Source organism: Ambystoma mexicanum, chromosome 4q (genome assembly GCF_040938575.1).
Source record: "Ambystoma mexicanum isolate Mex_15411 chromosome 4q, UKY_AmexF1_1, whole genome shotgun sequence".
NCBI classification, from domain to species: domain Eukaryota; kingdom Metazoa; phylum Chordata; class Amphibia; order Caudata; family Ambystomatidae; genus Ambystoma; species Ambystoma mexicanum.
Genome location: NC_090928.1, coordinates 245,401,880 through 245,429,868, shown reverse-complemented (window position 1 = coordinate 245,429,868; position 27,989 = coordinate 245,401,880). Strand labels below are relative to the sequence as shown.

General features: G+C 48.0%; 1 protein-coding gene across 2 annotated transcripts in view; it reads left to right on the top strand.

The window, feature by feature from the left end:
* DHX57 (DExH-box helicase 57) overlaps positions 1-27,989 on the top strand; it is a 1,970,484-nt gene that overhangs the window by 1,366,104 nt on the left and 576,391 nt on the right. The gene's annotated exons all lie outside the window — the stretch shown is intronic.

Genomic DNA, 27,989 nt, shown 5'->3' with positions numbered 1-27,989 from the left:
ACTCCATACTGTTTTCCTCCATACTGCATCGGCTGAGAGCCATTTTCATTGCAAATAGAGCACTTTCCTTTACAGTTACATGAGGGCGTGGATGTGTTCGAGCACATACTCTGCTAAATCTCCCCTTCCTGCCGCTGCTGCTGGTGTAGTTGTCAGTCCTCTTTTCTGTTCTGACAGGAACGGATACCTTGCACTACATGACTCCATTTATTTGTTCTTTGTTTTCCCCTCTTTTTGTTCTCAATTTTTTCCCCCTGACCTCTGTCCTTGGTGCCCCAGCGCATGTCAGTCTTTGTCAGTTTTCAAGATGTGTGACCTGTGAGGAGGCCTTTATGGCATCGGATCCCCACGTGCTCTGTTTGAAGTGTCTGGCACCCAACAACCAATGGAATTCCTGCACAGCCTTCGATGCGTTAACGTTGAGATCACTAAGAGCAGATTAGCTCAGTGGCGTAACATTTATTTCCAGGACACTTCAGGACCACCTCGAGGCCTTCACCAGCAGAAAGTCAAAAGCAGAAAAGGTAAATTCCCCTTTCGTCACCATGGCACCCTACAGGGTACCCTTTCCTCAGGAGTTCCTCTATCGGCGGGCGCCTCGATCCTTCTACTGGAGGCAATACCAGGGCCCATAGGGTCATACCGATATCTGTGCTGAGGAGCCATCCAGCTCTCTTACCAGGATAGACTCACTGGGGACTTTGGGCTTTGGTATCGGGCCACTGCTTAAAGCTCTGATTATCTGGGTCACACGAGAAGGGACACCTTCATGCAGAAATTTCCAATCCAATAGCACCAGCCGTCTTGGGGTTTGTCCTGATGTTTCTAGGACTACCAGGCTCCATCCTGAAGGTTACAAATAACCTTCTTCTCAGGCCTCAGCGCTGGATCGGGGTTTCATGCACAATCCCTTTTGCACACACTGGTCTACCTCACGCAAATGGCAGCTAAGCGGGAAAGCAGCACTACATGCATTGGAGGTCACAGATGCATCTTCCTCAAGCTGATCCTCAACTTCAAAGTGGCTACAGAATCGAGCAGCTGTTCTGGCCATCACCACTCAATGTTATTACCACAGTTGACCCTATGCACAATTCAGGTGGATTGATCTCCTGCAAACATACTGTGGTGCACCACCTACCAATCATCCTCCACTTCAGAGGCATGGCACTCCTAGGGAGGCAGATCCCATTGGTAACGTCAACATCCACTTAGACTTCGTCATCAGCAGTCTCTTGCTGCACAGGTGGCTTCTGTGGTGTTAAAAGAGCGTTATCATTTTTTGTACTGCTTCATCGGGCTAGTGAAATCCTATACTGAAGAGCTCATTAGAGAGATTGTGCCTTGGCGTCCCCAACCTTGACCTCTAAAGCTCCTGGCCTCTATACCACACTGCCTTTGGTGCTTTTGCGTTCCGAGGCACCAGCAACCATGCCTCCAGAGGCTCCTCAGCCTTTGCCGAACCCACAGCCTCCCGTCAGCAGATATTGGGGCAGGTCCTTCAGGGGACTTCTCAACACCAATTATGGACCTTATGCTACCCAGCAAGCTCGTCAGGGCAAGTAGGACATTGTTGAGGAGGAGGAGGAGGAGGAGGAGGAGAAAAGAGAGACTTTCTTTCCTCAGCAAAGGCCTTTCAAGATAGGCTTTTGGGCATGCAGAGTTCCTGGGTATTCAGGCTCCTCAACAGAACCAGACTGAGAGTGGGTTATAGGTGTATATTGCGGCCCCCGGTCAGCATGTTGGTCATGTATCTTTTTACAGAAGGCTGTGCTTTCTGCGGCGGGTAAGATTTGGCAGAAGCGACTCTTTCCAGTCTACTAGCAGGAACATTGAAGCCATGTACAGGCAGTCTGGCTCTGAAGACCCTAGTTTGTCTGCACATCCGTGGTTACAGTCTCTGGTTGTGGCAGCATCCACCCTTTGCACAAAGACTTCCTCCACTTCAGTGATGAGCCAAGAAGGCCAACTTCGAATGGATTGTGTCCTCCTCCGTATTCCTCATCTTTGACATGTAATGTCCAGCTTCAGCTGCTTCTGCTTCGGAAAACATTTTCGGCAGAGGGCGCTGTGCGTCAATGTCGTCAAGTCGATGCCCCTCGAGGGTGATTTCATTGAAGGTCATATATAGCAAGCGCAGCGCCCTTTGTCCTCAGTTCTGTTTTTCTCCGACAGCATTTGCTTCGATACGGAATTTGGTGCGCCTCATTTAGTGACGGTTTCTTACAAGATTGTTTAAAATGTTCCAGGTGTCACTTTATGACATCAAAGGCCTTGAGGGAACGTAAGGGGAAACTCAAGATAGGAAAAATGCCCAAATCCCCTAAGCCCGGACCCACTAGGCCTTCGACCGACGAGTCGAGAGGCGACTCTCCGCGGAGGAAGAAGGCCAAGCGTTCTAGGTCGAGGAGTGGCTCGCACCACTCTTCTTCGTCTTTGAAGAAGTCGAAGAGAAGGCACCGGAGGTTGGCTTCGTCGACTTCTTCGTCCGACGTCTCCCCCGAAAGGGTAGCTTGCCATACAAAAAAATCCACTCCAGCTGAATGGAAGGCTATTTGGTTGGAAATATTAAGAATTTTCGTAAATCATCGTCATGCTCCTACCAAGCCTTCGAAGGAAGCCGGTAAGGATAGGTCCCACACACCCTTGAGCTCGGGAAAACGGCCTGGCAAGTATCTGGAACCCTCAAGGCCTTAATCTGATGTTAAGCACAAGAAAGAAAAGTCACGGTCCTCGACGCCATCGAGACCTTAGACGCCGGCGGTGCCTTCGAAACCCGACATGCCCTCGACATCGATGCCAAAACCTTCTACGCCAGCTGCACCACATACGCAGGTTGTCCCATCGAATTTGAGCACCCCTCCTCTGTCGGCACAAATAAAGCCTTCTACGTCATCGAAGCCTATGACTTCCAAACCTGAAAAGGTTTATGCTCCTCTTCCCAAGGAGGAGTTTTTCAAAACACTCACTTCAATTTTTGAAGAAGAGGAACACTCTGAAGAGGAATATTCTCCTTTTGGGTTGCAATATGGTACACCACCCAATGTACCAGAGTGTTTCATATCGGAGGAGTCCAGAATTAAGGACTTGTATGATAATTTACAGTCTGCAAGTGGAGTAGATACTTCACCCGAACAGGAGTTTGGAAGACCTGAGCCTGGCAAACATGCTGACGCTTCATACAGGCAACTCTTGTCGAAGGTAGTGGAGTACATTGGATGGAGTAGGCCACCACTCCCTTATGAACAAGATGATATCACCGATATTTTGGATAAGGGTCCTCAGACTGACCCTGTAATTCCCTTTCACATTGCATTACAAAGAAAAAAGGGTGGCTAGAAACTGGGAAACTCCAGAGGCCAATCCGGAAGTTAATAAGAATCTGACAAAAAAATACTGCCCCTATAGTAGTGACCCTGACTACCTGCCGAAACACCTCAATCTGGAGAGTCTGGTGGTGCAGCGTACCTACCATCCCTCCGGATAGGGACGACAAGCGTGGACGGGCGAGAAAGGTTTTTTCTGCAAGGAGCATAGTACTGAAATCTGCCAACTCCACGTGCTCTGGCAACATTTTCGTATACTCTGTGGGATTGCATTTCTATGGCAGCAGAGCATATTTTGCGAAGGGGAAGAAAGGGATGGCTTCTTAGCTATTGTTAAGGATGGCAAGGAAGTTAATTGTGAATCCATTCAATCAGGATTGGATACTGCAGATGGCATCAGCAGATCCATGGCTACCAGCACTGTTTAAAAAAACAAACACTTTATTGCTTTTTACAACATTTAAATAACGCACAACAAACAACTTAACATTAATTCTTGCACATCGTGCCGGGAGTATACCACATCTTCAATGTCTTGGCGCACTGTCTTGGTCAACTGTGCTTGGTTCTCCGTTTGCTTATACGAAATTGGATGTCTTCACCTTTGGGGTTATCTGGTGTTAAGCTCGTCCCTGTCTTGTTGGCTTGGCCCATTACTATCAATGCTTTCCACTCTCTCCTGGATCCTCGTCTGCGTTCTCTGGCTCACTGGGGTTGACCATGTTGTGTCCATCCCTGGGTGAAAACAGTTCCTTCACCAATGAGTTCCATGCCAGTATCCTATCACTACCTTTGCCTGCCCCTCTTTACGATGCCATGGTCCATACTGTTGTGTCAGCCAGTGTCCATCTCTTCAAGTCTGACCACCAAGCTTCTATGGTTGGGCCAGTATCGGTTTTCCACGCTATTGCTATGCGGCACTTCGCCAGGATGGCCATCAGGTCTTTCATTTTGGATAGATGTGTTCTTGGCCTACCACCTCTCGGGAACAATCCCAATAGGCAAGACTTCGGTGACTGCACCTGCATGTGAATTTCAAGCTCTGCCACTCGCGCCTTAATGCCATCCCAGAATTTTGTTATTACTGGGCAGGCCCAAAACATGTGCAGCATATCTGTGTTTTCTGTCACACCTCTGGGGCAGCTTTAGGTCGCTCTACTCCCCATCTTGGATATTCTGCTAGGGGTGAGATATGCTCTCTGTGTGACATAGAGAGCTGTGTCTGCCTAAACCATGCGTTTCTGGAGACCTTCTTTTTGTACCTTAGGGCCCTTGCCCATTCCTCATCTGCAAAGGTTTTTTGGAGTTCTGCCTCCCACGTTTCCTCGTGCCTGCAGTTCCTGCGTCAGAAGCAGTACATATAGCCTGGACACTGTGTGTCCGCCTTCCGCCACGTCGTACCATGCGTCTAGTTTCTCCCCTGTTCCGGTGTCCTCAGATAACTCTGCCCATCTCCTTTCTATTGTTATCATGCTATTGTATAGCATACATTGACCTTTATGTACTTCATATTCTTCTATCAGGGTCTGGAATTCCACCTACTGCCCCTCCTTCGATTGGTCTCCGACCTGTGCTATTCCCTTGACTTCCCAGTGTCTTCGGTACACAGCTAGTGCTCCAGCTCTGGTGTTCGCAAGTCCTGCTAGCGGAATGTGCACTGAGCAGGGGTTCGGGGTTCCTTGGATTTTCCACGCTTTCTTCCATAGAGCCAGGCCCAGTTTGGCCAGGGTGGGGAGCATTCGGAGTAATGGCTCCTCCATCCATATTATCTCTCTCAGATAGCGGTGCTGCAGTGGTAACGTGTCTATAGATGTCTCATCCCCCAGCCAGTGTACCGCGAATTGCAGCTGCCCCACCAGGTAGTATCTTTTGAAGTTTGGCAGTTTAATCCCTCCTGACTCATAGTCTCTTTGCAGTATGCTTAGTGCCAGTCTATATCTTCCCTCCCTCCCTCACAGGAATTCCTGTGCTATTGTGTTCAGTTGTTTTAAGAATGTCCCGGGCATGTTGTGGGGTATGTTTGTGAAATAGTATAGAAGGTGGGGTAGAACTGTCCTCTTCAGCAGGGCTGCTCTGCCCATCATCCCTAGTGGCAGAGTCCTCCAGAATGTTATTGACTTCACAATTTTCTCTAACGCTACCTGCGTGTTGGCCTTGTCTCTCCCCTCAGGGTCATGGTATACATTTATTCCCAGATAACGGAATGTGTGTGGCGCCCATGTCAGACCCAAATCTGGCAGTTTGTCCGTGCTAATATGTCTTAGTCCTGCTAGGGGGTACAGAGATGATTTATCTCTGTTAATTGATATACCAGACAATTTAGCAAATGCACCCATCACCTCTAACAGAAATTGTAGATTCTCTTGTGGCTTTGCAACATATAGGAGCAGGTCGTCAGCATATAGCGAGACTAGATGGATGATGTCTATTTTAATTCCAGCCTCACTATACTCCTCCACTCTTAGGAAGGCCGCTAACGATTCCAAGGCAAGTATGTATAGCATTGGTGATCACGGACAGCCCTGCTTTGTGCCCCTATGTATTCTCCACGATGCTGAGATGTGTCTGCTCATTTTAACCGTTGGCCTGGGGTATCTGTATAACAACTTGATCCACTGCAGAAAGCCCTCCCCCATTCCAAAGTGATTATGTGCATGTAATAGCCAGTTCCAGTTCACAGAGTAAAAGGCTTTTATTGCGTCTAAGGACGCCACCACACATTCCTCTCGTATGCAGCCTTTGCAAATTCCAGGTGGTATTCCACCCCGGGACGTAGCCTGTCTGGTCTGAGTGCACCAGCGTGTGTATGACCCTTTTGAGTCGGTTAGCCAGCGTCGCTGTCAGGATTTTGCAATCCTGATTGATCATGGAAATTGGCCTCTATGAGCCACAGACTAGAGGTGACTTTCTGGGCTCCATAATGGGCATCATTAAGGATTTTATCATACTATCTGGCAATTGACCCTGTGTGTGTGCCTCTTCATAGACTTCCAGCAGTTTAGGTGCCAGCGTCTGCTTGTATTTTTTGTAAAACTCTCCTGCAACCCATCGGGTCCCGGGGTTTCTGCTGTCGGTAGACTCTATTACCGCTTCAAGTTCCTCTACTGTTAGTAGGGCCTCGAGAATCTGCGTCTGTTCGTCGGTTAATTTCGGCAGTTGTATTTGGGACAATGCTTCAGTTATGTCCGAGTTCTCTGCTTCTTGTTTGGGAGAGTACAGATTCTCGTAAAATTGCGAGAATACTTGATTAATGCCATGTTGGGTCCTCACCTCTTCCCCAGACCTGTTTTCTATTGCGTTGATCGGTTATTTTTTTGTGTCCTGCTTAGTTAACCAGGCAAGGAGTCTACCCGGCTTATCCCCCTCCGCATGTAGTTTCTGTACATATTTCCCATAGTCTAATTTTCCCAGCTTTTCCCATATATTATTACACTGTAACCTTAGTGATAGGAGTTCGGCCAGTTCCTTCCCAGTTATGCCCGCCTGTCTTTCTGCCTTTTCTATTTCTCCCTCTATTTTCGCCAGTTCTGCCAGGATGCTCCCTTTAAGTTCCCCAGTCTTCACTATCGCTGCTCCCCTGACCACTACCTTAAAGGCTTCCCACATGGTCCCGGACCTATCTATGCTGCCTGTGTTGTGGGGGTAATAGTCTTCTATTGTGTCTTGGATATATTCCTGAAACTTTCCCTCCAACAATGCTTCCGCTCTAAGTCGTCACGTCGGTATAGGGGCTTTCCTATGTCTGTATTCCCATGTGGCCAATAGTGGGGCATGATCTGAGAGTGTTCTTGCTCTAAGTGTATGTCTGTGAATTCCCCCAGGGTTTCAATACTGGTGAAAATGTAATCTATACGTGTGTGCATTCCATGTGGGGCGCTATAGTGTGAATACCCCCTAGATTCTCCATGCATTTTCCTCCAGACATCATCCAGTCTCAGCTAACTGAGTTAAAACTGTCTGTAGGGCTATCGCCGGTGGTGCTCACTTTTTGTATTTGTTGTCCGACCTGTCTTCTACGTCGGGTCGAGTGTGCAGTTGAAGTCCCCCCTGCCCAGATGTAGGTCGCCAGCCTGTATGGGGCTAGACGAGGTGCAAGTGTCTTGAAAAACGTGGATGCATCATGATTCGGGGCGTATGTATTTACTAAGCACACTTCTTTATTTTCCAGCTGTCAATGCACTATAACCAACCTGCCTTCCTTGTCTTGTTCCTGCCTTATGAGCTGAAAGGGGACGTTGGGGGATACCCACGTTAGTACGCCCCTGGCATAGTTGGAATAGGTTGAGCCATACATTTGTCCTCCCTACTTTTTTGCTATCTTGGACAGTTTTTCTCTCGTCCTGTGGGTTTCCTGCAGCATTGCCACCTTCACCTTCGATCTGTTGAACCAAGCATATACTCTCAGCCTCTTGACACAATTATTCAGCCCTGTACATTCCAAGTGGCTATGCTTATTTTGTTAGAGCTCATTTGATGACTCACGCTGTGGCCTGTTTCTACCCATGTGCCTGTTCAGTACTCCCGCTCATGATTTCCACCCTCCTCCTTCAGTATTATGCTTTGTGCTTCCCCTGCTGGTGTCCACCCTTCCTTTCTCAAAGCGGTTTCTGCTTAGAGTGGTCTGGTGATACTTTTAAAAAAAAAAATATTTTATTTTCAAAACCAAACAAAACACAACACAATACAACTGTTTCAATACATAGAAGCATCGTTAAACCATCACATTTCACAGTGTAATTCCCCAACCACCCCCATTCCCCCCTCAAACTAGAGCCGGCTCATCCGTGTCATCTGCAGGAGCATTATCGAGTAGCGCAGTACTTATGCGCTCATCATCCGAGTCCTCCGATTCGTTATTACCCTGGTGAGGGTTTGCCATAGAGGCCACCAATTGCCGCCAGGCCAGCAGGGGCCCTACTTCCTCCTCACCCCCCCTAGTGACCGCTTCAAACCAAACTACGGATTCCGCTTCCGCCCATCTTAGGAAGTCCGCCCACCATAGCTCCACCCTGGGTCTGAGGGCCGCTTTCCAGCCCATAGCAATCCTGCGCTTGGCCAGGACATAAGCTAAATCCTTCATCTTGCTTATGTGCTTTAAGTCCCGGGGTCTGGGAAAAATCCTGAGCATGCATGACCAAGCTGATCCCGTGGTCTGGTGATACTTCCTCTTCTTTCATACGTTTGTTTTATTGCCTTGTGCGCCCTCGTGATGTTCTTTGTCTGATGCTTTCTCCCATTCTCGTGTCCCCACTCAACCAACAAACTTTAACTATTAACAAATGCCCAGCAACCCTCCCCCTGCTCAGGCTCTGCCGCTTTCCTTGCTCAGCCCCAGTTCCCTGAGGCTAGCTCCCACAGCGTGATGCCTTGAAACTTGCATCACCAACTTGTTTAAATCCGTGGGGTACTTCGTTGTGGCGTTCATCCGGGCAGCCTTGGGGTTGCCACCTCCGTCCTGCCTTCTATTCCATCTGGTCCATATTTCACATCTAGTGGGTACTGCATTTTCAATATTTCCGATCTTGTGCTCCTGTGTCTTACTGGGGTGCGTTTCTGTTATTTTGCGCATTTCTGGCGTCTAACTGGGGTATTCCTTGTTGGTCCATCCATTCATGGGCCTCTTCCGTGGTTTCAAAGAGGTTTGTTCTGCCATTGTGTAGCACTTTTAGTTTGGCGGGGTATAGTAGCATGTATTGCAGGTTCGCATTCCTGAGGCGCTCCTTGGTAGGTCCAAATCGTGCTCTTTGTCTTTGCACTAGTGCTGTATAGTCTGGGTAGATTGCTATCTTGGAGGAGTTTCTGGTGATCGCTCCTCCTTCTCTCGAGAATGTTAGTATCTTTTCCCGGTCTTTAAAGTTCATGATTTTTTCTATCATGGGACTTGGAGGGGAGGGCTCCCAGGGGGGTTTTGTGGTCAGGGCTCTGTGAGCTCTCTCCACTGCAAAGCCTTGGGATAGTGCCCCGGCACCCACTTCTTGCAACAATACGTTTTCTACGTAGTTCATGGTGTCTCTGCCTTCCTCGCCCTCTGGAAGTCTGACGATATGTATGTTGTTCCGTTGGGCCCTCCCTTCCGCATCCTCGACCCTATGCTCGAGAGTTCGTATTTGATCAAGCATGTCTGTCATCTGAAATTGAGCAGTTGTGATGTTACTGGTGGTGTTCTGTACCTGTTGCTCCGCCGCGCGCACTCTGTCTGCCAGGGCCCAAACATCCTGCCTTAGCAGGCCCACGTCCACAATAACAGCGTCTAATTTGTGCTCAAGTGATGTTCGAGTATAGGGCCATCTTCTTGCCTTCCTTCCTTTTGTTCTGGTCTGGCCGTGCTCATATTGGTGACTGCCAGGGCATGCTGGCTCATGTCAATCTTGCGAGCGTATGTTTCCATACTAGTCTGTTTGCCTTTTCCTCCACGTTGTTTGTCCGGCATGTCTCCGTCTCGTGCTTGTAATGTTGTGCTATTCACTAGGGTTCTTTGTCCAATGGCGGATTTGCGTGGTGCTGTTCCTATTGCTCAAGTGTGTGGGGGTGCCTCTTTTATCTGGGGCCTTTTGCACTTTCTAGTTGTTGAAGGGCCTCACAGCACAGTTTCATAGCCCGGGCCTAGGCTTCCTTCTCCCTGCTTGGCTATATTGTTAGAGCTCAATGTTCTGTGTCTGCCACTTCCGTCCCTCTGCATCTCACCTCTTCTCAGTACTGGAGGTTTGAACCAGACGGCAAGTCTGTGCACGCCCGATTTCCTCTTTATTCACTGCTTATGCCCACCTCTGGTCGATGCAGCACTGTATCTGTGCATACCACCACTGCTGTATTGTCTGGGCCCCCCCCTTTCTCTCCCCAGGTACCTCCAGGGATCTGTTCCGTGTCTCTCAAGCTTATGTCAGTCTTTATGGCACCTCGTATTGGCTGCGGCATGAGGATTGCGTTCCTACTTCCTTTCGTGTATTCAATCTGTGCACACTGCTGTGGGTTAGCAGCAGGTGGTCTGTGCTTGGCAGCGGTGTGTATTCTTTCCTCCGTTTAGTCCGGGGGGGTCGGGCCGACCTGTACCTTTTCTTGCACTCTATCAGGAGCTCTGATGTGCTGCTGCTTACCACATGGCCACCAAGCCACGCCCACCCTACCAGCACCGTTATGCGCAGATGTGCGTGGTTTAGGAAGTCGGTTTTTGCACCGGATGTGCAGTCTAAGCTTCTCAACATGCCTTTTAATGGGTCTCATCTTTTTAGCAGCAAGGCTGACGAGACCCTTGAGAAGTTGCAGACCTCGAAGGGGGCAACCAAATCTTTAGGCGCTGCTATTAGGCAACCTCAGCCTTTTCGTCCTAGTGGACAACCTTGGAGGGGTAGATCTTTTCGCTACTACTACTCATTTGGAAGGGCGAGAGGAATGGCCAGTCAAAGAGACCAGAGAAGATTTCCTCGTGGTGGACGAAGTAGGGGTGCTAAGCCAGCTCAAGCAGCAGCCTCCTTACCATCAGCCTCTGCAGCAGCCGCCACAAAACCATTCTGACGTCTTGAGTCACAGTTCACGAGTGGGGTGTAGACTGCCATTGTATCTAGAAAAATGGCAAGACATTACTTTGGATGCTTGGGCTTTGGAAACCGTAGCCCACGGTTGCTGCCTTCCTTTTATAACAAGGCCTCAGAACAATCCACCAGGGAACCGCTCTTTGAGGATTCCGGATCCGCTCCTTGTGCAGGAAGTTTTAACCCTGCTAGAGAAAGGTGCTATAGAACCAGTACCTGTAGCGGAGAGGAACAAGGGATGGTACTCCCCATATTTTCAGATCCCCAAAAAGGATGGAGGACTGAGTTGGACTTGAGATACTTGAACAAGTTCCTCAGGAAGGACAAGTTCAAGATGGTCACACTTTCTCAGATCCTTCAGGCCCTCCAGCTCCAGGATTGGTTGGTGTCATTGGACCTTCAGGATGCTTATTTTCATGTGCCAATCCATCTCAAGCACAGAAAATACCTGAGGTTCGCAGTTGGTGGTTCTCACTATCAGTTTTGAGTTCTGCCTTTCGGGCTGACCTCTGCCCCAAGGGTTTTCACCCAACTGATGGCGGTGGTGGCAGCGAATCTCAGGAGAGGTGGGGGGGGGGGGTTAATGTCTATTCCCTACCTGGGCGATTGGCTGTTCAGGGAGCGTTCTCCCGAACAAGCTCTGGATCATCTCAAAGTCACCTGTTACTGTTTTCACAGACTGGGCTTCTCCCTCAATTACAAGAAGTCCCACATGACACCTTCTCAACAGTTCCAGTACATCAGAGCTGTGCTAGACACATCCTTGGGAAAGAGCTCGCCACCCAAGGTGAGGGCTCAAGACCTTCTTCAGATGGTTACCAAATCTCAAAGTGGCCAGAATCTTCCGCCTTAGATTTTTTGAGGTTACTTGGCCTCATGGCATCCTGCATTTTTCTGGTGCCAGGGGCCTGGCTGAGAATGAGATCCCTTCAATGGCTCTAAGAACACAATGGTCCCAGTTCTCAGGAAAGATGTCGGACCAACTTCAGATTCCAAACAGGGTCTCACAGGATCTTCTTCGGTGGGCCTGCGGGGAAAATATTCTGAAGGGAGAACCCTTTTGGCAACCATGGCCAGAGATCACAGTAGTGATGGACGCCTCACTCTCGGGGTGGGGAGCCTATGCCAACGATCTGACAGTCAACGGTCGCTGGACTACATCAACCATTTGGAGCTGAAGGCAATCAGACGAGTGCTGAAGGCCCTCTGTATGGGGAAAGAATGTCCTGATAATGACAGACAACACAGTGGCCATGTACTACCTCAACAAGAGAGGTGGTGTAGTGTCCGGTTCTCCATCCAGAGGTCAACACTCTCAACCTTCACGCTTGGTTTCTGAAAGGCTGAGATATAAAGATTGGGACCTCCCGGATGACGTTATGGGGCTGTTGCTTTGGGCTAGAAGATCAGCAGCAAAATCTTTGTACTGTTGCCGTTAGAAGTTATGCAACTGGTACAAGGAAAAGAATGTAGATCCTTTTATGTGTAAAACACCAGATGTTTCAGCCTTCCTTCTATTCTTAGCCAATCTGGGGCTCCAGAGTGGTACCATTAACGGCTATCTCGCAGCACTGTCCATTTTTAAGCGCTCGTCAGAGGAATGTTCCTATTGCAAAATCCCACTGGTGACTAAATTCCTGAAAGGGCTCACTATTGTGTACCGTCCATCTCCTTTCCAGGTTCCGGTTTGGGACCTAAATCTGGTTTTAAAGTTCCTTATGTGTGCATCCTTTGAACCCTTGCAAACCTGTCCTCTAAGGTTATTAACCTTTAAAACCATGTTATTGGCTGCTCACACATCAGCCTGCAGAGTGAGCGAGTTGCAGGCACTGTCAGACAAGCCACCATTTACAGTCTTCCACATGGACAAAGTTGTCTTGAAGGTCAAACCTCCGTTTTTGCCCAAAATCATTTCGGATTTTCATTTGAGCCAGAAAATTGTTCTGCCTTCCTTCTATCCTCCACCTCATCCTGGTAAACAGTAGGAAATACTTCATAGGTTAGATCCTAGAAGAGCACTAGGTTTTTATATTTCAAGAACATCCAAAATACATTTTGATGATCAGCTTTTCATAGGGTATCCAGGACACAAACTAGGTCAGACTGCTACCAGGTGAATAGTTTTGGCAATATCCGAGTGCTACAGGCTGGCAGGGAAAGGCCCTCCTGAAGGTTTGCGAGTTCATTCCACCAGGGGCATGGCTACGTCTACAGCCCTTCAAAGGGGTGTTCCTATTAGAAACATCTCTGAAGCAGCAACATGGTCTTCCATCTACATGTTTACAAAACATTATGCCTGGATTCTTCCCATGGTCAGGATGGAGGTTTTTGGCAAGGCATTTCTCTGCTATGCCCATGAAAATGTATGACTATAATTCTACACCCTCCTCCTAACATAATACTGCTTTGCGAGTCTGTCAAAGATGAGGAATTTGTTGGAGGACACAATCCATTCGAAGAAGAAGTTACTTACCCCTGGTAACGTTCTTTCGACTGGATGTTCCTCCAACGTATTCGTCATCGCCCTCCTAACCTACCCCTATGTAGAATATCCCATGCTATTACGGCTTCCGTTCCACCAAGGCTGAGTACTGTCAGGGCCGTATTTATGGGCATCTCAGCTGCAAGAGCTGGGGAAAAACAGAACTGAGGCCAATGGGTGCTGCGCATGCTATATATGCCCTTTGATGACATCACCCTCGACAGAGGTCCGAGAGGGACATCGACTCGACACACTGCGCCCTCTGCCGAAAATGTTTTCCGAAGCAGAAGCAGCTCAAGCTGGACATTACATGTCAAAGATGAGGAATGCGTTGGAGGAACATCCAGTCGAAAGAACGTTACCAGGGCTAAGTAACTTGTTCTTCTTTTAGTCTTTTCACTACAAGGTTTATTCGTACCCTGCCTTATACTTGAGGCAAGCAAATGTCAATGCCACCCTGGATATGTCCATCAGAGGTTATTGTGCGTGATTGCAGATTTCCTTCCAGATATTAGGACATGGAGACGGGCTGTATTTAAGGCGGGATTAGCTAAGGCTAGGCTCATAGCAAAATCCCTGCTGGAACCCTCTTTAAACCATGCAGACACCAGAAGCCACAGCGTATATGAGGGAGCAGACTTGCAGAGGTCAGCCTGGATGCACTTTACTGGATTATCTCGGATGTTGATGAGCACACACTAGAGCTGCCTTCCGAGGGCTAATTTTCACTCATCTACACATGATGAGCTTAACAAAAAGAAAATCAGGTTGCAGGTGGCTAGTCACGTGCATTTATGATAAGGCCAGTGGTAATTCATCCAGTTAGACACAAAAGGGTCTTTATGCCAGAACCAGAAACTTTTGTGACTTAGGAGTGCTAGGTAGCCCAATAGGTCACCCAGCACACAATTTCAATCGGTCTAAGGGCTTTTAATCGCCCCATGGCTTCTGGCAGCAAAATCTGTGGGTGGTTGCATCCGGATCCACATACGGATATGTATCTGGAGTCTTGGCTTCACCTCTTTTCTAACCAATGGTGCCATTCAGTGGTTTCAAAACGGCTTTTTCTCCCCCTTCGCTCTCTTTCCCCTCACCCCCTCGTCTTCTCTTCTGCAGATTGGTTCCCTAGCACAGCTCGTAGAAGTAGCCCAAGTGCTTGAATCTTGCATGTTGGAAGTGGGTCCGCCTCTGGACAGAGGCAGTGGCGTCTAGCGAGAGATATTTGCTGTTGCAAAAAGAACCATGTAGCCTTGAGGATGGTGCTTGATCTTTACTTTCTCAACCTCTTCTTACCCCTTGAAAAATTCAAAATGGTGACACCCATGGCGGAGTGACTCTGCATGGAGATTGGCTTTGTGACCTGGACCTTAAGGACGCATAATGTGGTAACTTTACCAACAATTTTCTGTGCTTTTCGGAGGGCTTGAATGCTCACCCAGGGTGGGGGCATGGCAAGAGAAGGATTGTTTGCGGGTCCTTTCTTTTCGGACGAGTTGTGATTCAAGCCAGTTGGTCAGTTTGCTGCGCGAGAAGCATGTGCCACCAGATATGTGGATCTTAGCTGCTGGGTACTCTGGTGTGCTACTTGTGATTGGTTTGTAGAGGATACATGCAGACATGCTGTCTTGAACAGTATCCTGGCTTGGAGTGGAAGCCAATGTAGTTCGCGAAGGATGGGGGTAATTCGGTCACATTTCTTTGCTCCCATAAAAAGATGGCCTACAACGTGGTGGACTGCTTTTAGTGGAGCCAAACGAGAAGCTGGGAGACATATCGGGAGAGCATTTCCCCCATCGATGTGTGAGACCACAAGGGCCTGCTCTATAGTCCGGAAGTCCTGCAGCGGGATAAAGGGTTTGATTTTTCAAAGGGTAGCGATTCTGAGCCAGGCTATTTGGGCCGCCTTGGCTGTGTTTTTTTTTCGGAAGGACAGATTGCTGTCAATGGTGAAGTCTAAGGATTTTGCTGAGAGTTGTGGATCAAATTCTTCTAGTTGAATATCTTGAGCTATTGTTGGACAAGTTGTTTTTTTAAAGGGCAGACCGATGAGTACAAATTCAGTCTTGGATGGGTCTAGTTTCAGGTAGTCAGTCAACATCTAGGACTGTATGATGGCTATGTAATCGTGGAGACGAATGATGTCCTGTGCTCTATTTACGCTCATGTACAACTGAGTATCGTCTGCGCATTGGTGGATAGATATATTGGGATCTTTAACAAGAGTGTCCAGAGTCTCCATGTAAAGGTTAGAAAGGATTGTTGAGAGGATGGAGCCTTGGGGGACTCTGCAGGAGACTGGAGTCTGTTAAAATGTAACAACTTCATCTGGACAGCCTGGTGTCTACCTGAGAGGTATGAGGTAAACCATTTCAGGACAATGCCAGAGAATTCCATCCTGTCAGCAAGGAGGGAGAGAAGAATGCGGTGGCCGAAGGTGTTGAATGCAGTCGAGTGAACAAGGAGGTATGAGACGCCCTTATGCATGATTTGGAGAGCATCATCCACCACCTGGATGGTGGCTGTCTCGATGCTACTGTTAGGGAGAATTCTCTGTTTAGGCTGAATTTCCTAACCTAGTGAGTCCCCCAGCAGCTTTGCTGGATTTTTGTGGTTTATTTTTTCTCCTGCCAAGAGTGAGACTATTTTACCCTCACTCTTGGACATGACTTGAGAGTGTTTCTGTGACTTGCTATGTGCTTATGGGCTATGGGGTATTTTTTCCCCATAGGCTATCATTGGTTTTTGAATGTGTGTTACACAGCACCCTCAGTGCAGTAGCACAGGGGTGTCATAGTGACCCCGAAACATAGACTCCACACCCGGGGACGGACTACTGTCTCCCTGGGTCTGTAAAGTCACCATTGACTTTACTAGTCTTAATTTAGGAACTTAACCAGTACAAACCATCATACTGTGGAAGTACTGGTAGGGGCAATTAGATTGCCCCTGGGTCTGTTGTCAAGTGGGTACTGTCCCGTCCCCCCTCGCCGAGTTTCTGGCTGGTGGCAGTGGATACCACGGAAATATTCCACCGGAATATTTCCCAATGGGATTTCCCATTGATTTTAATGCACCACTTTTTGGTGCAATGTTAAAGATACCGCCGGTTTATTTTTTAATATAAATTCACCGGTTGGGAATTTTTGCCAGAGTCGAGCCTTTATTCCACTTTTGGCGGGCTGCTGCACAGAAGCCCTCCAAAGTGGTGCCATTCTGTCTGGGTACCACAGGGGGTGCGGGAGGGGGTTTAGGCACCCTGGACTGAGTTGCCTTGCCAACTCATGTCGCACTCTGGTGTGATTGGCCCAAGTGGTGAGCCACCCCGCTCACCACTTAGCATGTTTGAGTGACAGCTAGGCTGTATGAATGGGGGTTTGCTGCATAAAAGCAGGGTTTTTGGGACTGGTTCTTCAGAAGTCGCCACAGGACCTAAGAAGCCGAAGAGGGAGAAGCTGATCCGACCTGCCAAGACGACACCACCGGTGGAGCCCTGCGGAACCGTCTCACCACTTTTCCCAACGACCGAGGAGATCTCCAGCCGGGAGAGTCTTCTTCCCTTGACTGGTGGGGACAACAAGTTTCTGCCTTCTGTTCGCCTCCCTGAAGCATCTCGTGGCTGCCTTGCCTGTGCCAAGCACCCCGGCAACCGGGATACCACTTTTTACCTCAACCGCGAAAGAGGGGTAACATCCTTTTAACTGGAAAAATCCACGGCTGGTTTCTTCCCTGGTAGTGCAGCGACTTTCAGCTTTCCTCCACGTCGAGATCTTCTCTTCCTCTGGACGACGCCGCGACCTGCACCCACTACCAGGAACAACTGCCACCGCTGGAGGATCCTTTCCATTTTAAAGGTACCGTGTTCCGCCCGGCTTCCCTTGCCACGATTGTATGGGGTAGATTTAGCCCTCGGCTCTCGAACCTGGGTAAGCCTGGGACACCCTAACTAAACTTTTCTAAACTTAGTAAAACCTTTCCTACTCACCTGTAAAGACTTGTGACATTGTGTGATCTTGGGCATCTTTTCGCCTGGCTTTCCCTAGAGTGGGCCTGGCAACCGAACTTCCTTGTTGCGCAATAGACTGCCTTTCTAAACTTACTGTGAATCTCTGAAAAGTGTTTTACCTTGCTGTTTTCATTACTTCTGCCTTTTCCCTCCCTTTTTAACTAACTTGTTGGAGTGCCATCTAACGTTAAGCGCTCACCTCTGTTTGGAAATAAGTGGTGTTAACTTAGACTTGTCCAACAAATAACTAGGGATGTACATATAAGTAATAGTGACTGTGTTTTGACTTACTTACCTTTTCTGTGCTAGTGTAATTTATGAGTGTGTCTTTTAAATAAATAATTATATACTTTTACACCTAGCTCTGGTCAGTGTTTGCTTGTACTACTGTGCCTCTGTACCTATTATGTATGCTCTATATACTGCCTAACTCTTCTTGAGGGAAGTCTGACTGCTCAGCCACAGCTACCAGATACCTCTGGGTGGTACAGACTGCTACCAAGTGGGTTTACTGCCAAACACCTGTAGTCTTAAATCTTTTGCAGTGGTCCCAGAGGGAACTGCACAGGTTTCTGCCTAACAGCTACACTTTTGGCGGACCCCTGACTGATAGTTATTTAGGAGGTGGAGTTGTTCGATTCTGGCGAGTAGTTGTGTAACAAAATTTTCCAGGATTTTGCCAATAAACGGGTGGTTTGTAATGGGCCTGTAGTTGGCCACGTCGTCTGGATCTAGGGTTGGTTTTTTCAAAAGAGTTTGTATAAGACCAGTCTTGAGGGTGCCCAGAAATTATCCTTCTGCTAGGGAGGCATTGGTAATGCTGAGGGAGTGCATTGAGCGCCGGGCAATAGGTTTCAGGGAGGCAATCATTTTTAGGAGATCCAGGGGAAAGAGAGGAGAGAATTCGGTCCAGAGGGGCAGCGTGCGTGCCTGGGTGCAAGGGATGCTAGTGCTGTGAGCAGTTGATACGATGGTTTCTCAAATTTTGTCTATTTTCTCAATAAAAAAGTGTTGATTCTGTCACATTTTTTCTGAGTTGCTGGTACCTTGGGGTCAGGTGAGGGGTTGGTAGCGTGCTTTACTACTTCAAAAAAGGCTTTGCTCCTGTTAGAGGCTGGCTCACTGGCGGTGGAGTAGTAGGCAGCTTTGGCCTTGGTAATCGGAATCATATGGTGTGTGTGCAGAGATTTAAGGTTAGTGAGTTCTGCATTATGGTTTTGCACCACTGTTTCTCTAGGGCTCTGATTGAGCGTTTGTTGGAGGCTAGCTCGGGGGTGTACCATTGGGCGGTTGGTTTGGTCTTAGCCCAGCTGGATTTTATCGATTTTAGGGGGGAATGGGTGTCCACATCAGTCTCAGTACTTAGAGTACACATCTTCAATACATGTACAAACAAAACAGTGTTAGTAAGAGTCAAATTCAAAATGTAACTAATGAGGGTCCAACGCATGCTACCCTACGCATTTTGAGACAATTGTCCCTTTCTCAGGGGTACACCCTTGTAGTATTTCTGCAAAAATAATGGATAAAGTACAATAAGTGTAAAAACATAGTTGATCTTGCCTAACCTGGAACAATTTGGGGAAAAGCCCTTCGTATCCTAAAACCAGACTGTATTTTAGAATGCAACGCGTCTCATTAACAGAAGTTTAGAGCAGATAGATGATGATAAGGAGACCAATATCTGTAAAAAAGAAGGTAATGTACATCAGTTGCCTCAATCTAGATACCAAAAATCACCCCAAAAATGCTACAAGAACACATTGTACCTCACAAGATCCCGCAACATGAGGCCGTCTCCTTGAAAACAGCGTGTTGTGTGAATGCTGCAACAGTAGAACCAGTACTGCTGTAATCACATAATATAGCATGTCTGTACGACAAGTTAAAGTTAAACACGGGAACCCAGAGCCTGATATCTTACCAGTAAGTCAACACACAAAGGACAAGTCCTGATGCCGAGCGCGAGGAGAAGAGTTGGGCATCTTGTATCGACACCCATGCACGGTGCGTAAACCAAAAGATAATAGAATGACTTGTAAGAAAGTAGACCACCATCTTTTAGGTTACTCGCATTGATGTTCGTGTGTATACATTCAGGTTAAAAAACGTTCACACCCAGCCCAACGCATTGTAAATGAACCCACACATTATGGTTGGTCAACTGATATTCAGGTGCAACATCTGGACATTATAGTAAGAGTGAACATCCAAACTTGAACATAAAACAAATCCAAACTATTGCTAACATAAATCAAGAGTAATACCCTATGGAGAAACACCCAATACTCTCAGTGTAATAGTGTTGATAAAGATAAATCATTAACAAATAATAGAACTCCATGAGTGCTGTACTAAATACCCAGAGAACAGGAAAGAAACCAAAGCACCACACACAGTGAAAAACAAAACAAAGTAAGTGCAAAGTCTATAAACTTCAATACTGTCAGAGATGGTCAAAATTCAAACTCCCCAACGCCCACATGGGCAAGATCGAATCAACATTCAGCAACTTTAAATAACGCACAAAGAATAGGCAAAAGTGTCTGAAAAATGTATATAAAATATAAAGAAAAAAATGATCCCAATACCACAATTCCTAGTAAACCATAGAAGCAAATACCCAGTTTACAGTATTGCAAATAAAACATCTGGACTAGTTTAACCAGTCCATAATGACAGTAAATTAGATGAAGCAATTCAAATCAAAGTCCAGGTTCATTCCCTTAGGGCTAAAAGAGGACAATGCTTCAATCCAATATATCTAGCGTTGATGAAGTAGCTTAACAATATCGCTCCTTTTTTCAGAAGAACCACTTTCTTCAAAAGCCCAAATTTCTGTTGTACCCACTGTGTGCCGTTTTCCTTCCAAGATTAGAGCCACTGACGATCCCGGATAATTAGGGCTTATCTGTGACTTATGCTCAGTCCACCGTAACCTTGCTTTTCTCATCGTCAAACCAACATAATTCAGTCTGCAAGGACACTTGAGAGCATAGATGACATTAGAGCAATCACATGTAGAATACAACAGTAATTTAATCCCTTTACCAGTATAAGCATAACCGCCCTCCCCCCCTCAAAACATCAGAGTACTCTTACCATTCCACACCAGCAGCAGGCGTCTGTCACACCATTGTACAGAAGGTTGCAATATTACCACAGATGCATGGACATGGCAGGTGGTCTCTCTGGGATACTTCTTTCCCTTTTTAAAGCGTGCGCCGCACTCTCCCCTTCTTTCCAGATCACCCCCTGTTCCAGACTCACTGCATCAGAATGAGTTTGCCTCTTTTCTGGAGAAGGGTGTCGTAGAGTACCAGCACAGGAAAGAACCAGGGGGTACTCTCATTATGTTTTGGTCCTAAAAAAGAAAGGACAAGTTCAAGATGGTAACACTTTTGCATATCTCGAGGCTCTGGAAACCCGGGATTGGTTGGTGTCACTCGACCTCTAGGATGCTTACTTTAATATGTTGATTCATCCAAAGCACAAAGGTACCGGAGGATAGTCATAGGCGATACCCATTAGGAGTTTTGGGTGTTACCTTTTGGGCTCGCGTCCGCCGAGAGGGTTTTCACCAAGCTATATGCAGTAGAAGCAGCCAGTCTCAGTAAAGGAAGAATTCATGTCTTTCATAACCTGGACGACTGGTTGATCAGGGTACGCCCCCTAGCTCAGGTGCTAGATCTTCTGGAGGGCATCTGCTACCTCCTCCACAGACTGAAATCCTCAATTTCAAGAAGTCTTAAGTGACACCTTCTCAAATGCTCCAGTTCATTGGAGCATTTCTGGATTCTCCCTTGGTCAAAGCTTTTCCTCCAGAGGACAGACCTGTTCCCATCCAGCAGATGGTCACTAGATTCTAGAACACCCAATTCCCATCAACCCTAGGCTTCCTATGGTTGTTCGCCTCATGGCATCCTCCATCTTCCTGGTGCCAGAGACCCAGTTAAGGATGAAATTACTCGATGGGCCTTCAGATCGCATTGTTCACAGTTCTCCGGCAGTCTGACAGACTTGATTCAAGTTGCTAAGGATCTCCTGTGGTGGACTTTCAGGGAGAACGTGATGGCGGGAGAACCTTTTTGGCATCCATGACCGGAAGCAACTGTAGTGACGGACGTGCCCCTGAAAGGCTGGGTCTCTCACATGAATGAGTTGACAGAGAGTGGACTGTGGTTCTATGGTGGAAACAAAGCTTCTCGTAAACATGTTAGAGCTGTGGCCGATCAGACTGGCGCTGATGGCCTTTTTACTGGGGAAGACTCATGATCGTGATGGCAAACATAGTGGCCATGCACTACATCAACAAAAGAGGTGGTGTAGGGTCACTCCCCCTATGCAGAGAGCCGATGCAAGTCGGGTTCTGGGCATTACAGAACAAGATCTCCTTGTCAGCAGTTCACCTCACTGGCGGATCTGTTTGCATCAAGGGTGAACAGGAATTGCAAACGTTTGTGCTCAAGGGAATTTCCCCCAGAGGAGCACTGGGAACGGGGGGCATATTTGTGGTGGACTGGAACTGTATTCCCACTGATTCCTGTCATTCCTCAAGTGGTCAGGAGGATGAAGAGGTATGTAGCAACCATAATCCTGATGGGCCCGGATTGGGGCATGACGACGTGGTACCCGGACCTTCTGGACATGGCCTTCTGTCCTCTATATTGTCTTCCCCAAAGACCAGATCTTCTGTCCCAGGAGAGAGGTCTGGTTATACAGTCAAGCATACATACACTCAACGTGCACACCTGGTTTCTGAAAGGGTAAGGCACAGGGATTTTCAAAAATCTCTCTGTGTCCAAAACCTATACTTGCCCTCACAACAAAAGATACACAATGTGTAGGGATGTCAGCAACACAATAAGTTCTGAGCTTCTTCCAGCTCATGGCTTGCTTTTCCGCTTCCCCTCCCTAAAGTTCCAAACAGTTCCCCAAAAAGGCCTTGGGGTTCCCTTCCCAGAGTTCAACACATATGATGACTTTTTTTTTTACCAACTTTTCACCCCATATACATGTGGGGAGTTGGTACAGTATATAAAGGATGATGCGGGGAGGTTACGGGGGGTGTCCCTTCGCATATATATATATATATATATATTTCTGAGGCTTGTGGAATCTGCTTGGATCACATGCTGTACATAGGCCGACATCTAGTGGAAGCTGCGGAGTATTAGTTTGTTTTCGAAACTTGAAAAGGGGCGTAGGATCAGGGCGTGCCAGTAATAACATCCCTAGTGTGACGTCCCCATGATCCCTCACACGTGTAGGACCCTCAGATTGTTTTTTTCTGCCATACTAGTCGGATTCATGTTGCGGAGTTCCCTTGGCTTTAGCCATTTATTCTTAGAATTACCATTAAAAAACGTCCCCGTTTACTTCCACCTTACGCCGAACATCGACGCCGGTGAAGATCGAGGAAACCAACCGTCGAGGACTGCCACGACGGATGTCGGGCATTGGAAGGCCTCTGGCCTCGGCCCTGTACAGTAGGGAGAGTGGGGGGGTGGTCATAACAGGCTTCTTTCCACCTTTTTTCCTACATATGCTCGCCCGCTTCCATTTTATAACATATGGAGAGTACTCCATTTAAGTTCTGGCCAAAGTGTAACAGGAAGTTTCCCTGGGTAGACGAGCACAATACGTGCAATCTGTGTCTCCCACGAGACAATCCCAAGGCCACCTGTCGAGCTTGCAAGCTCTTCAAGCCGAAAACCCTTAAAGACTACTCGACTAAACGCTGGGCCCACTACGCCAGGCAGCTAGAGGCCATGGAAGTGAAGGGAACGTTCAGCGATGGCAGCAACGGCCAAATCGGACGGCGAGGGCAGAGGGGTGACTTCGGACACCAACGCGCAAGCCCCCGACCCCGTAGGGCTGGCCGGCGGCACGTTGTGGGGACAACACCCGGCGGCAGGAGTGCGACACATACTACCTCCACTAAACACACCAGCCCCGGCCATGACTCGATACGCGTGTCGAGCGATCGGCAACGGAAGACACCAAGAGAGCGGTCTACCGAATCTGTATCCTCTGGGCGTTCCCGTTCGCGCTCGCCTCATGACAAAGACCAACCGTCCGCGGTTGATAAAGGTGTTGCACTTTCAATAGTCCCTGAGGCCCGGTCGTCAGGAGATGATTCTGACCTCTATCCTCAGTCAAGACGCGTAGCGTCTACACCCGAGATTCGACGTCCCTCCTCCAATACAACCTCCAAATTTTGTACCACCTCCGAATCCCAACACCAGGCGTCAAATCCCTTAGAGGCCCCCAAAAATACTGGGAAACATTCCTCTAGTCATGCAAAGGGGGATAAACGGCATAAAAAGTCTTCTGAACACCATATTCATAAAGATAAACAGAAGGCCCCTAAATCTATTGAAAAGTCCAAGGTCCCTGACCCTACCACTGAAAGTAAAGTAATTCCTCCCACTGCTCAGGATATGGGCGTGGAGGAGGAACCAGAACACGTTATTCCTAGCTCCAGATAATGGAATTCAGCTGATATTGACAGGGTCATGAGAAGGATGTCATTTATGGCACACTTCTATTAGAAAGACCCTAATTACTTTCATAGCTATGCCAACACCCCGGCTACCTCTGCCCCTTCGGGGTCCAAAGACTCTCACGCCCCTACTAAAAGACCCCGCTCTGATGCCCCAGCGCAGAGCTTAGTCACGGACCCTTTGGTGATCGAATCTTACCACCCAGATGTATATTGTGAGGAAACTGAACCACAATCAGTGGAAGACCAGACAGGGGTCTCTTATTATGGGGATGACGAGGACCAGGAAGAGGAGGAATATGAGGCTGAGGCCTACAATCTCGACTCCCCGATTCCCAAAGACGCCCCGATGCATGATTCGCCGGTAGATAATCAACCTCTCTGAGGTACTAGCTAAAGCAGCAGCCCATTTTCATATTGACACGCAGAGGGTCCAAGAAGATAGGGATTTTGCTGAAGAGATCCTAGGAGACAGGAGAGCCATTGCTCAGGCCATCCCTATATTAAAATCCATCCAGCGAAGGATTTATCCCTCGCTCGTAACCCCAAATCTCACTCGTGCGGTTAATCTGCAAGTAGAGAAACTATTCCGTCCTGCACCTTCTGACCCCCTGTAAATTAGGGGGCAATTAAAACCGGATTCCTTGGTTGTAACAACCACCAGAAAGAGGGCAGATACACCGCTTGCTTCTTCTGAATATAATAAGGATAAGGAAAGCAAAAAACGATATGCTCTGGATAGAAAGGTTGCCTCCACCTCCGCCTATCAGGCACGTATTTCCAATAGTGCCACTCTTTTGGCAAGCTGCAATTGCTACCAGTGGGAACAAGTAGCTGCTTTAGTATCTTCCTCACCCGAACCCCTAAAGAGCCAGTTGGCTCAATTGGCAGCAGATGGAAGATCTGTATCAGGGTGCAATCTTTGATGCAGCAGACAATGCTTGAAAGTTAGTAGCCGAAGGCACAGTTATAAAGCGTCACGCTTGGCTGAGGCAGTCAGGGTTCAAACCTGAGACCCAAGCCACTCTTATAGACATGCCGGTAGAGCCGAACGTACTATTCAGCAAGGCGGCAGAGGAGGCCTTAAAGACAGCTAAGGATGAGTACGAGACCCTAAAATCTCTCGGCCAACTCACAGATAAACCCTCAGGACAGAGGGGAAACAATAATTTTTGTCGCTTTCGGGGCCAATGCTCCCAGAGTGGTTCTAACTATTATCAAAATCAGGGAACCTCATGGGGCAACAATCAGTTCCAATCTTCACAGGGCTTCCCCAGAGGGCAGCGCAGGGGCCGCACTAGGGGTAGAGGCAGCCCCGCCAGAGGTGGTACACCACCCAGGAAGCAGTGACGTTCCGCTTCAGGTCCCCTCCCATGCCACCCCAGTAGGGGGGCGCATTTCCACCTTCACCCATGAGCATGGGAGGGGATCACGTCAGACAGATGGGTGCTGTCCGCAGTGTCCGGAGGATATTGTATAGAGTTACTAGGGCGCCCCCACGACCACCCTCCGCGACAGAAGGTACACTCGTTGGACCATCAATCAGAAAATCCTCCTCGAGGAGATCGCCATTCTGCTTGCAAAGGATGCCATAGAAGTTGTCCCGGTCAGCCAGGTAAACAAGGGTATTTATTCAACCTACCTACTTGTGCCAAAAAAGGATCTGAAAATGCACCCAGTATTAAATTTGAACCCTGGAAACAAGTATGTCAAGCCACAAAAATTCTGCATGACTACACTACAAGAGGTAATCCCCCTACTAAAAAAGGGGGATTACATGGCAACATTGGATATGAAAGATGCCTATTTTCATATGTCAATGTTCCCAGCACACAGAAAATTCTTGCGTTTCAAAATAGACAACCAGCACTACCAGTTCAAGGTGCTGCCCTTCGGAATAGCCTCGGCTTCAAGGGTATTCACCAAGGTATTGGCAGTGGTGGCGGCGCACCTATGCAGGGAGGCAAACCCAGTGTACCCTCACCTGGACGACTGGCTCATTACAGGGGAGTCCCCCCTAATTTGCAGACTCAACATCCAAAGAACAATCGACCTCCTCTTCCAATTGGGCTTCTCAATCAACGAGAAAAAATCAAGTCTGGTGCCAAGCACCTCAAACTAGTTCCTAGGAGCTGTTCCTAGACACCCAAGAGGGGTTTGCCTTTCCATCAGAGGAAAGAATTTGAAATATGTTGCTGCAGATTCCTTAATACCAGGCCGGTCGCCAACTAAGGGTGCGCAAAGCGATGTGTTTGCTAGGCATCATGGCATCTTGCATTTACCTGGTTCCCCACGCGCGCCTGCGCATGCAACCCATGCAGGAATGGTTGGCGAAACAGTGGTCTCAAGCAAGTGGTCAGTGGGACGATCTAGTGGTCGTTTTGCCAACACTAGTAGAGTCTTCGCTGGTGGACAAGAGAGAATCTTAAGAAGGGGAAACCCTTCTACAATCCAGAGATATCTGCCGTTGTCACAACAGACGCCACCCTGGCAGGGTGGGGAGCCCACTACCTTCACCATACAGCTCAGGGTCTCTGGACCCACACAGTGGCTCAGAACCACATCAATCTGCTAGAACTTCTGGCAGTCTTCAGAGCGCTTTGGGCATTCAAACCCCTCCTATCCAACCAGTCAGTGCAGATCCTAACAGACAGCACGACTGTAATGTTTTACTTAAACAAACAAGGGGACACTTGTTCACCCAATCTGTCCAAGCTTGCCCAGAAAATGTGGAAATGGGCACTCAAACTGAAGATTTACCTGTCATCCGAACATGTTCCAGGGGAACTCAACTGGCTAGAAGATGCTCTGAGCAGAGATCACCTCCCAGAAGAACACGAGTGGCAACTACACAAAGAGGTTGTAGAAGACCTTCTATCAGTGGGGTTTCCCCACTATAGACCTATTCGCCACAAGCGAAAACAGGCAATGCCCAGACTTCGCATCCAGGTTCCACCAGCCAGGCTCCAAGGGGAACGCCCTATGGATGAATTGGTCAGGGATGTTTGCCTACGCTTTTCCACCAACCTCTCCAATGAAGAAAGTGGTGAACAAGATCCACAGGGAACCGATAACGTTCATCCTGGTTGCTTCTATGTGGGCGAGACAGCCATGGTATCCACACCTACGCAAACTAGCGGTGTGCGACCCCATCAAGCTCCTGTGCCAATAAAACCTATGCTCCCAGCACGAGGGGCTAACATTGCATCATCGGGCTAAAAGTGCATCTTCAGCCCAACTCGATGAACTTGGCAGCATGGCTCCTGAAGTCATAGAGTTCGGACATCTCAATTTACCCCAGAGATGTATGGATATCTTGAAAGAGTCAAGAAAACCTAACACGAGGCACTGTTACTATGACAAATGGAAACGATTCATAATTTGGTGCCAGAATAAGCAAATCAACCCAGTTGATTGTACTCCTTCTAATATTGTCACTTATATGCTTCACCTACTGGATGCAGGTTTAGTGTTTAACTCACTTAAAGTGCACCTGGCAGCTTTATCAGCCTACACCACTTCCCATAACAAGGTGCCACGGTGGAAAGTGCCAGTCGTCAAAGCATTTATGGAAGGGGTAAAGAGACTCCACCCTCCTATTTCTAACCCACCACCAGGTTGGGACCTTAATGTGGTACTTGCTAAGCTCGTGGGACCTCCCTTTGAACCCATGCACAAGTCTAGTCTCAAACATCTGGCTTATAAAACTGCCTTCTTAGTAGCCATCACCTCCATAAGAAGGGTCGGTGAAATTCAAGCTCTGTCAGTGCAGGATCCTTTATTTACTAGGTTCTCACTGAAGTTCATTTTCCAAATTCCATGTTAACCAGTCTATTGAGCTACCGGCCTTCTTCCAAGAACCCAAGAGCTCTGCTGAGGTGAAACTCCACACAATAGATGTGAGGAGGGCGGTCCTCTACTATGTAGACAAGACCAGACCGCTAAGAAAAACAGATCAGCTGTTCGTCTCCATGGCTCCAGGCAGAGAAGGAGATTGCGCATCTAAGAACGCCATCTCTAGGTGGATAGTCAGATGTATCCAACTGTGCTATTCCCTTTCAGATAAAACACTGCCTTTCACGCTAAGGGCCCACTCTACAAGAGGTACTGGAGCCACTCTGGCTTTCATTGCAAATGTACCCCT